Source organism: Bison bison, unplaced genomic scaffold, assembly GCF_000754665.1.
Source record: "Bison bison bison isolate TAMUID 2011002044 unplaced genomic scaffold, Bison_UMD1.0 scf7180017864277, whole genome shotgun sequence".
NCBI lineage: Eukaryota > Metazoa > Chordata > Mammalia > Artiodactyla > Bovidae > Bison > Bison bison.
The window spans coordinates 1,127,163-1,134,954 of NW_011494849.1; the positions used below are offsets into that span (position 1 = coordinate 1,127,163).

Consider the following 7,792-nt stretch of genomic DNA (forward strand, 5'->3'; position numbering starts at 1 on the left):
AACACTCAGGAAATCAGACCAGAGGTAAACTTAAACAGATTTGCCTATTTTGAAGGTCATGATTTAAATAATAAAGTTTTTGTGTATTCCATTTCTGTCCAGTTTGAACTTTTCCCTTTTGGTTACTTGACATCAAGTTATTATTCAGGGATATTCCTCTAGAGAACAGGGTTCTATAAGTCCCGTTCTGCATGGTGACTATCCTGGTGGGATCTCTGAAGATAATTTACTCTCTAAATTATGATGAAGGTTCCAAAGATGTAATCAGACAAGAATCACCCTTAGAGATGGACCAAATGAATGACTCAATAATATGTGCTGCAATTAAATGTAGATAAAGTATTTGCAGACCTTTGCTTTTACTCACAGGTTATTTGTCTCTACCACTAATCACATGACAGACTTCTTCACAGATTGAAATGATGGGCTCAACAAATAATAAAGTATGTATATGAAATTGTTCTTTATCTTTCAGGAAACCCATAAGTTAATAATACTATATGAAGATAGGACAGAATAACTGATTGAAAATCAAAGCGTTGTAAAGTTAATTTCACTATTTCAAATTTAATTGTATAAAACACAAAGAGCAACATTTTAATGTAAACAATCATACACAATTTGGAGTTTTCTCTAAAACCAAAATGTTGATTTAACTTTCGTTTGTTATCAGGACAAATCCTGTGAACAATGAATATTTTGGTTTTCTGTTCAAAATCAAGATTCAGAGTTACTTATGTAATACAATATTCATATTCATTTTCAAATTTGCAACAATTTGAAAGGTAATATTTTTCTGAATTACTGAGTTGAATTGGATTTGCTACAAGCATGGAACAAGTTTGCCTAATGGAAACAATCAATGTCAAGCGATGCTGCATTGACCATACTTTTTTTGTCCTAGGTGATGGAATCAGTGCCTGAAGGACAAGAGAGAAAACATCTGAGAACAGAATGTAAATCAAATGAAGATCTCATGCAGGTAACCCAGGAAGTGTATTTATGCACTTGTCTCTGAATTAGGCTTTACACTTTGCAAGAGTTCACTGACAATGTGAAAATTCAGTCATTTTTTGCAAAACCAATACAATATTGTAAAATAATTAACCTCCAATTAAAATAAATATATATTTTAAAAAATAAATAAATGCAAAAAAATGTTTTCTATGTAATTGTCTTAATCAGCCATTTTAGGGATCCTTTGTGACTACTAAAATATGTGGAGATTGATGTAATACTGTAAAACTCATTTAGATATTTTCATATCATAAAGATTCAGAATAAATTTACCTTCTCTAACATCAAATATTTTTATAAATGCATTTTGAGTTTATCTACCTGAGGATATTTTAATGGGCAGTTATTTTGAAGTGTCATGATAAGTTTAACTGATATGTCCTCTAAGCATTATTTATTAATCTCTTGAAAATTAGAGGATGGTGTAGTATCTTTAGAACTTGAGTGGTGTTCACAACTCCAAGATAATATTGTAGTAAGCACAGTGTTACTTCAATTCCTATTCTTTCTGTTCACAGGTGAGTTTCAGCATCCTATCATATGTTTGTTGGCCATTTAAATGTATTCTTTTCCAATTGTTTATATGTTCTTTAATATTTTATTTATATACTTTATTTGTTAATTGATTATAGAGATTTGTCTATTTTAGGTATTACCTTTGTGTATATACTCTAAAATATAAATCATTTCCACAAATTGCCTTCATCTGCCTACATTATGGTATCTTCTTAAATCATAAAAAATATTGAAATTGTCACATCTATCTATTTGGGATTTCAATGATTGCTTAAGCAGCATCCTCCATCCTGGGAATGTAGAAAGTCATTTCCTTTATTAACCAGAATGTAAATATGGAATAAATTGTGCCTTAATTTTCTTATTAGATTTTTTATCAATTTTTTGTTTTTAAGTAGGGTATTAATTATGCAATCAATTTTATTAGCTTCCAGATGGGAAGGTAGTTGTGGCAATTCATTTATTTAATGTGTTTATTTAATTATTTAATTAATTTATTTATGTGTTCTTTTCCCACACATGTCTCTTAATGACTTGCCTCTCAATTAGTGTATAAAATTGTTGAGGCTATGGATGATGTTTTAATCAGTCTCATCTTATGATGTCTTAAAATACTGGAGCATGATAACAATTGCTTGAATGAATAAACAAATTATCTTAAGATTTCAAAAAGTTGCTAGTGATAATTATATTTACAAGTAATTCTGTCCTGAACTCTGAAATAAAATATAGAGAAGAATCTATGGAACAAAGGAACAGTGTAACTGAGCTCATCCTTTTAAGACTCACTTAGAGCCCCCAGGGTCAGAAAATATTGTTTTATGGTGTTCTTGCTCATCTACATTGTGACGATGGTGGGCAACCTACTCATTGTTGTGACTGTGGTGACCAATCCAACCTTGGATGCCCCTATGTAATTCTTTCTTGGCTACTTATCATTTATGGATGCTGTTTATTCAACTATGATCACTATAAATATGATTTTAGACTTATTGTGTGAGAAAAAACCCATTTCATTCCAAGCTTGTATGGCTTTTTACAGAGCACTTATTTGGTGGTGCTGAGATTTTACTCCTGGTGGTCATGGCAAACCCTTGCATTATTTGACAATCATGAATCAGCAGCTGCGTGTTCTGCTACTGCTGTTGGCCTGGGTTGGGGGGGTTTTACATGCTGTAGTTCAACTACTCTTAGCTTACAATCTGCCAGGGTCCAGCCCCAGCAGGATCCAGGGAATCCCTCAGGATGATGGCATCGGCAATAAGGAAAGTAAAAGGGGAGAGAAAGAGGCTTGATATTCCTTGCTTTACACAGAAAGCCAATAAAGCTCCTGACACGGAACTTGCTCTGTTCACAGAGGCCACACACGCCCTCTCAGTGGGGTAAGGACGCAGGATGCCCCCTCCCTGGTGAAGACGCAAGGCGCCTTCCCAATCCAGTCTTAGAAGCCCAGGCAAAAAAGTGAACTCAAAGAGCCACTGTGTTCCAAGGAGTCATCCTGAAAGAAGAAGAGAGGGAGAAAGAAAGACAAAGAAAGAATGACATCAGGAGACCAAGCTTCAGTGAGTGAGGCCCATAACTTTATTTTCAAAAGGAACTTTTATACATTGACTTGTACATAGAGGGAAATGAAAGATGCAAAGTCATGCAGAGTCAGCCCAAATATTACATCTGTTTTGTGTTTATTGAAACCAGGATTTTTTCTGCATACCTTTCTCATAAACAATGTTGTGTATATTATCTTCTGGCCTTGGAGGCCTGTGGACATTTTATGACCCTTTTTTGATGAAGTCTTCTCAACCAGAAAACTTATTTTCCCTTGAAGTGTTTTTTCTTTATATTTCTAATCTATGTCAGCCTCAGAAAGTGCTAAACAGAGTTACATTCTCACGGAGCAAAGGTGCAGTGAGTTACACCAAGGAAAGAACCAATTAGCTCAAAGATCTGATGTGGTTAATTTCAAGGTTACTACTTGTTTTTCTTACACTCCAACTATGTTAACCAATGCACTCCCAGGTGCACAAATGGATAAGGGATATGGGCACTTGGCAGAAAACATTGGCTCAACAATGAAATCTTACACCAGCAATACTCTAATAGTTTTTAACTCTTTGAAAGGCTCTATATTTTTAGAATGTTTTAGGCTTCCCATGTCTCTCACAGTTGGGAGGCTGTCACATGTGTAGCTGCAAGAGTCTGGACAAACCTGTCAGGCAAGCTAGAAAGCCATCAGAGGGGTTTGAATTGAAACACTCCTATCATGCCCAGGAGACTTATTAACTAAAGCCCTAAGTTGACTTTTTCCAGAGAAAGGTGGTCAGGGATAGCCCCCTGTTAATGTCAGAAGAGTTGGTGAAAGACACAAAATAGTAAGACAGACAGATTCTGGTTTTGGGGTAGATGCTCAAGCAGGTCCAGGGGGTCCCTCGAGTCTTGATCTGCCTTGCTCGTCAGGTCTCTTCCACATGACCTTGTCATGGGTGGGATCTCCCATGGTGGCTCCTGGCAACAACCTTCCCTTCTGTGGCCCCAATGTTATTGACCGCTTTATGTGTGACATGTGCCCCTTGTTAAAACTTGCCTGCACTGACACCTACATTATTGGCCTTATTGTGGTTTCAATGATGGAGCGATCTGTGTGGTCATTTTTACTCTCTTACTTATCTCCTATGGTGGAGAAGGCAATGGCACCCCCCTCCAGTACTCTTGCCTGGAAAATCCCATGGACGGCAGAGCCTGGTAGGCTGCAGTCCATGGGGTCGCTAAGAGTCAGACACGACTGAGCAACCTCCCTTTCACTTTTCACTTCTCACTTTCATGCATTGGAGAAGGAAATGGCAACCCACTCCAGTGTTCTTGCCTAGAGAACCCCAGGGACGGGGACGCCTAGTGGGCTTCTGTCTATGGTGTTGCACAGAGCCGGACACAACTGAAGCGACTTAGCAGCAGCAGCAGCATCTCCTATGGGATCATTCGGAGAAGCCAATGGCACCCCACTCCAGAACTCTTGCCTGAAAAATCCCATGGATGGAGGAGCCTGGTGAGCTGCAGTCTGTGGCATCACTAAGAGTCAGACATGACTGAGTGACTTTACTTTCACTTTTCACTTTCATGCATTGGAGAAGGAAATGGCAACCCACTCCAGTGTTCCTGCCTGGAGAATCCCAGGGATGGAGGAGCCTGGTGGGCTGCCGTCTATGGGGTCGCACAGAGTCGGACACGACTGAAGTGACTTAGCAGCATGGGATCATTCTGCACTCGCTGAAGAATCTTAGTCAGGAAGCAAGATGCAAAGCCTTATCCACCTGTGGCTCCCACATTACTGTGGTGCTCCTCTTTTTTGTGCCCTGTATTTTTATGTATGTGAGACCTCCTTCCACCTTGCCAATTGATAAATCCTTGGCTGTGTTTTACACCAGTATGACCCCTATGTTGAACCCTCTAATCTACACTCTGAGAAATGGAGAGATGCAAAATGCCATGAAAAAGCTCTGGATCAGAAAATGAAAATAAGACAGGCATAAGGGAAACATTACCTATTTTCCCTGAAGATTTGCTCTTTCCAAGAAAGTCATGTGTGACTATTTAACTATAGTAAATTTCTCCACAGTTCTAATATATTGGACATGATGAAAGTATTTATTCTATAAATGCTTCCAATGATCAAAGCACACTTTTAAGATTTTCATAATTTCCTGGTTCAAACTGTTTTGTTTAATATATATTTTTATGATTGTTAAATTTCTTAGGAAATGTATTTAGTTTTTGGTGTAAAATCTCTCTATTGAGAGTATAGGCTTATGTTCTTATGGTGAGTTAAATTGTAATTAAAACTGTAAATTTATTTTTTTAGTGGAAGATATTCTTATGTTTTTCCCTCCAATAATGTAATCTTTGAGAATTGTAGGACTAAATGAAAATTTGAGAAAAATAAAATAAGACAAAAACTTGGATTACTCTTCCCCACATAAAGATTGTTCATATTAATATTTGAGGTATATGTCTCATTTTTTATCTGCAGATACTTATATTATTTTGCCAGTATGTTTAGCATGTTACCATTGAAGAAAAATAATGTTTCAGAGTTACAATATTAATTATAAAGAGGATGAATATATAAAAATAATCTGAATGAATGAGATATATACACAGAAAAATAACTGAATCATACTAATTTTTCCACTTGGGCAATCATAGCAGCTTTCAAGTGTAACAGCTTCATTTGGTGTTATATTTTCATAAATGTGAAGCATTCACCTTCCAGATAGTTCAGAATATTTTATCATACTTCTGCTATTTTTTCATTATTCACATCTCCAATTTTGCTTATTGTGTTTCATTATGTCTTTTAAGATCTAGACCCTACCCTTCACATGTAAAGTTAGCATAATCCATAATCGATGAGCTTCAAATATACACTATAGAATTTGACAACAGAATTTGGGTGATATCATTGGTAAGACGGATACTGACAATACAAGCCACTTTTATGTCTCTTGTTAATGAAATACAAATCATTAGGAAGTAATAGGCCAGAAAAAAGTGTTTTATTTGACAGAGACATCATGTATGATATCCTCTCACTCTTTCTGGATCAGGCTTGAAACTAAACATTATTGCCTATAATATGTTGGAAGCATGTAGTCAAATAAATTATTTTTTTCCTGCCTCTCTTGTTTAGTCTGGATTCATGTGGATAAAGCTATGAGGCAATTGAGGCTTTTCATAGGAGATTGTACCATAGGTGAAACCTTATATTCTCATGTTTATCCTTACTGTCATTACATGGAACTTCTTCTTCTTGTTATCTTCATGTCTTTCCCAGTGTAACACCATTCACCAAGTAATATCAAACATTTGAGTTTAGCTGAACATAAAATTAATTCTCCCTCTTTGGAATGTCCCTATAGAGCTGAATGTTTTTTCTTCCTCCAGATTCCTACTTTAAATCCTTTACAATGCAGTGGTTATTTGGAAATAGGCTCTGTGGGAAATGAGTAGGTCATGAAGGTGAAGGTATCATGCATGAGATTAAAGTTGTTGAAAAGAGACCAACCCCAGTGAGCTCATGAGACCTTTCTGTCATGTGAGGGTAGAGCAAACAGATGGTTGTCTATGAACCAGGAAGGGGACTTCACCAGGTATGAAATCTGCTACAGCTTAATCTTGGATCTGGTCCTCTGAAACTGTGAAAAATAAATATTTGTTGTATAAACTACCCATTTCATGTTATTCTGTAAAAGCAGCAGTTAATTTTCAAATTTGTGTATTTATTTAAAATGATGAGATTAGAATCTTTGTTAATTGTCCATGTTCACTGATCAATAAGCTCTGTGAACTGAGCATTACTTGTGTTTGTGTTTTCTGTTTTTTGAAATATGTATGAGATGTAGTGTCCACACCTAAAGTTTGCCAGTTATAAGTATCCTTGAATTTATGATCTATCAGGGTGAGAATTTTTATTGATAAAATTTAATTGATATATATTTTTATATATTTGCTACAAATATTAACTCTTCTTTGGCATGGCTACAAAGATTCATTTTGTTAATACAATTTCTTGTGCTTTAAATAAATATGTCATAATTTGATATTCTTTTACCCTTTGATAACTTGGATATTTTTATTTCCTTCCACTGACTTTCTAAATTTTAAAATCTTATGAAAAAAATTTTGTCAAAATACTTTATTTTTTAATCTATCTAGAATTTATTCTTGTAACAAGGAAATATCTAAGCCTATTTTCCTTAAACAGATAAAATAATCTACCAACATTATTGGAGAAGGAAATGGCAACCCACTCCAATATCCTTGCCTGGAGAATACCATGGACAAAAGAGCCTGGTGGGCTACAGCTCATAGGGTTGCAAAGTGTCAGACATGAAGCAAATGAGCACACATGCACACAACCATTATTATTTAATTAAATAGTAATTTGAAAAATGTCTATTTAGTATGTTAGGTTTCACACCAGCCAAAAGGTTCAATTTTGGTGTTGTTTATCTTTATCCTTCTCCTCCTTTTTTTCTCCTCCTCTATCTCCTCCTTCTGTGTTGTATTCCCCTGGCACTGACATATATCAGTGGTCAAGGACTTTCAAGGTATATTTATTCCTGGCAAGGGTCAGTCAGTTCAGTTCAGTTCAGTCACTCAGTCGTGTCCGACTCTTTGCAACCCCATGAATCACAGCACACCAGGCCTCCCTGTCCATCACCAATTCCCAGAGTTCACCCAGACTCACATCCATCGAGTCAGTGAT

General features: G+C 36.1%; 1 pseudogene; it reads left to right on the forward strand.

Annotated features, from left to right (window-relative positions):
- The first annotated feature begins 2,474 nt into the window (after nt 1-2,474).
- On the forward strand, nt 2,475-5,040 carry LOC104995138 (annotated as a pseudogene).
- The last annotated feature ends 2,752 nt before the right edge of the window (nt 5,041-7,792 follow it).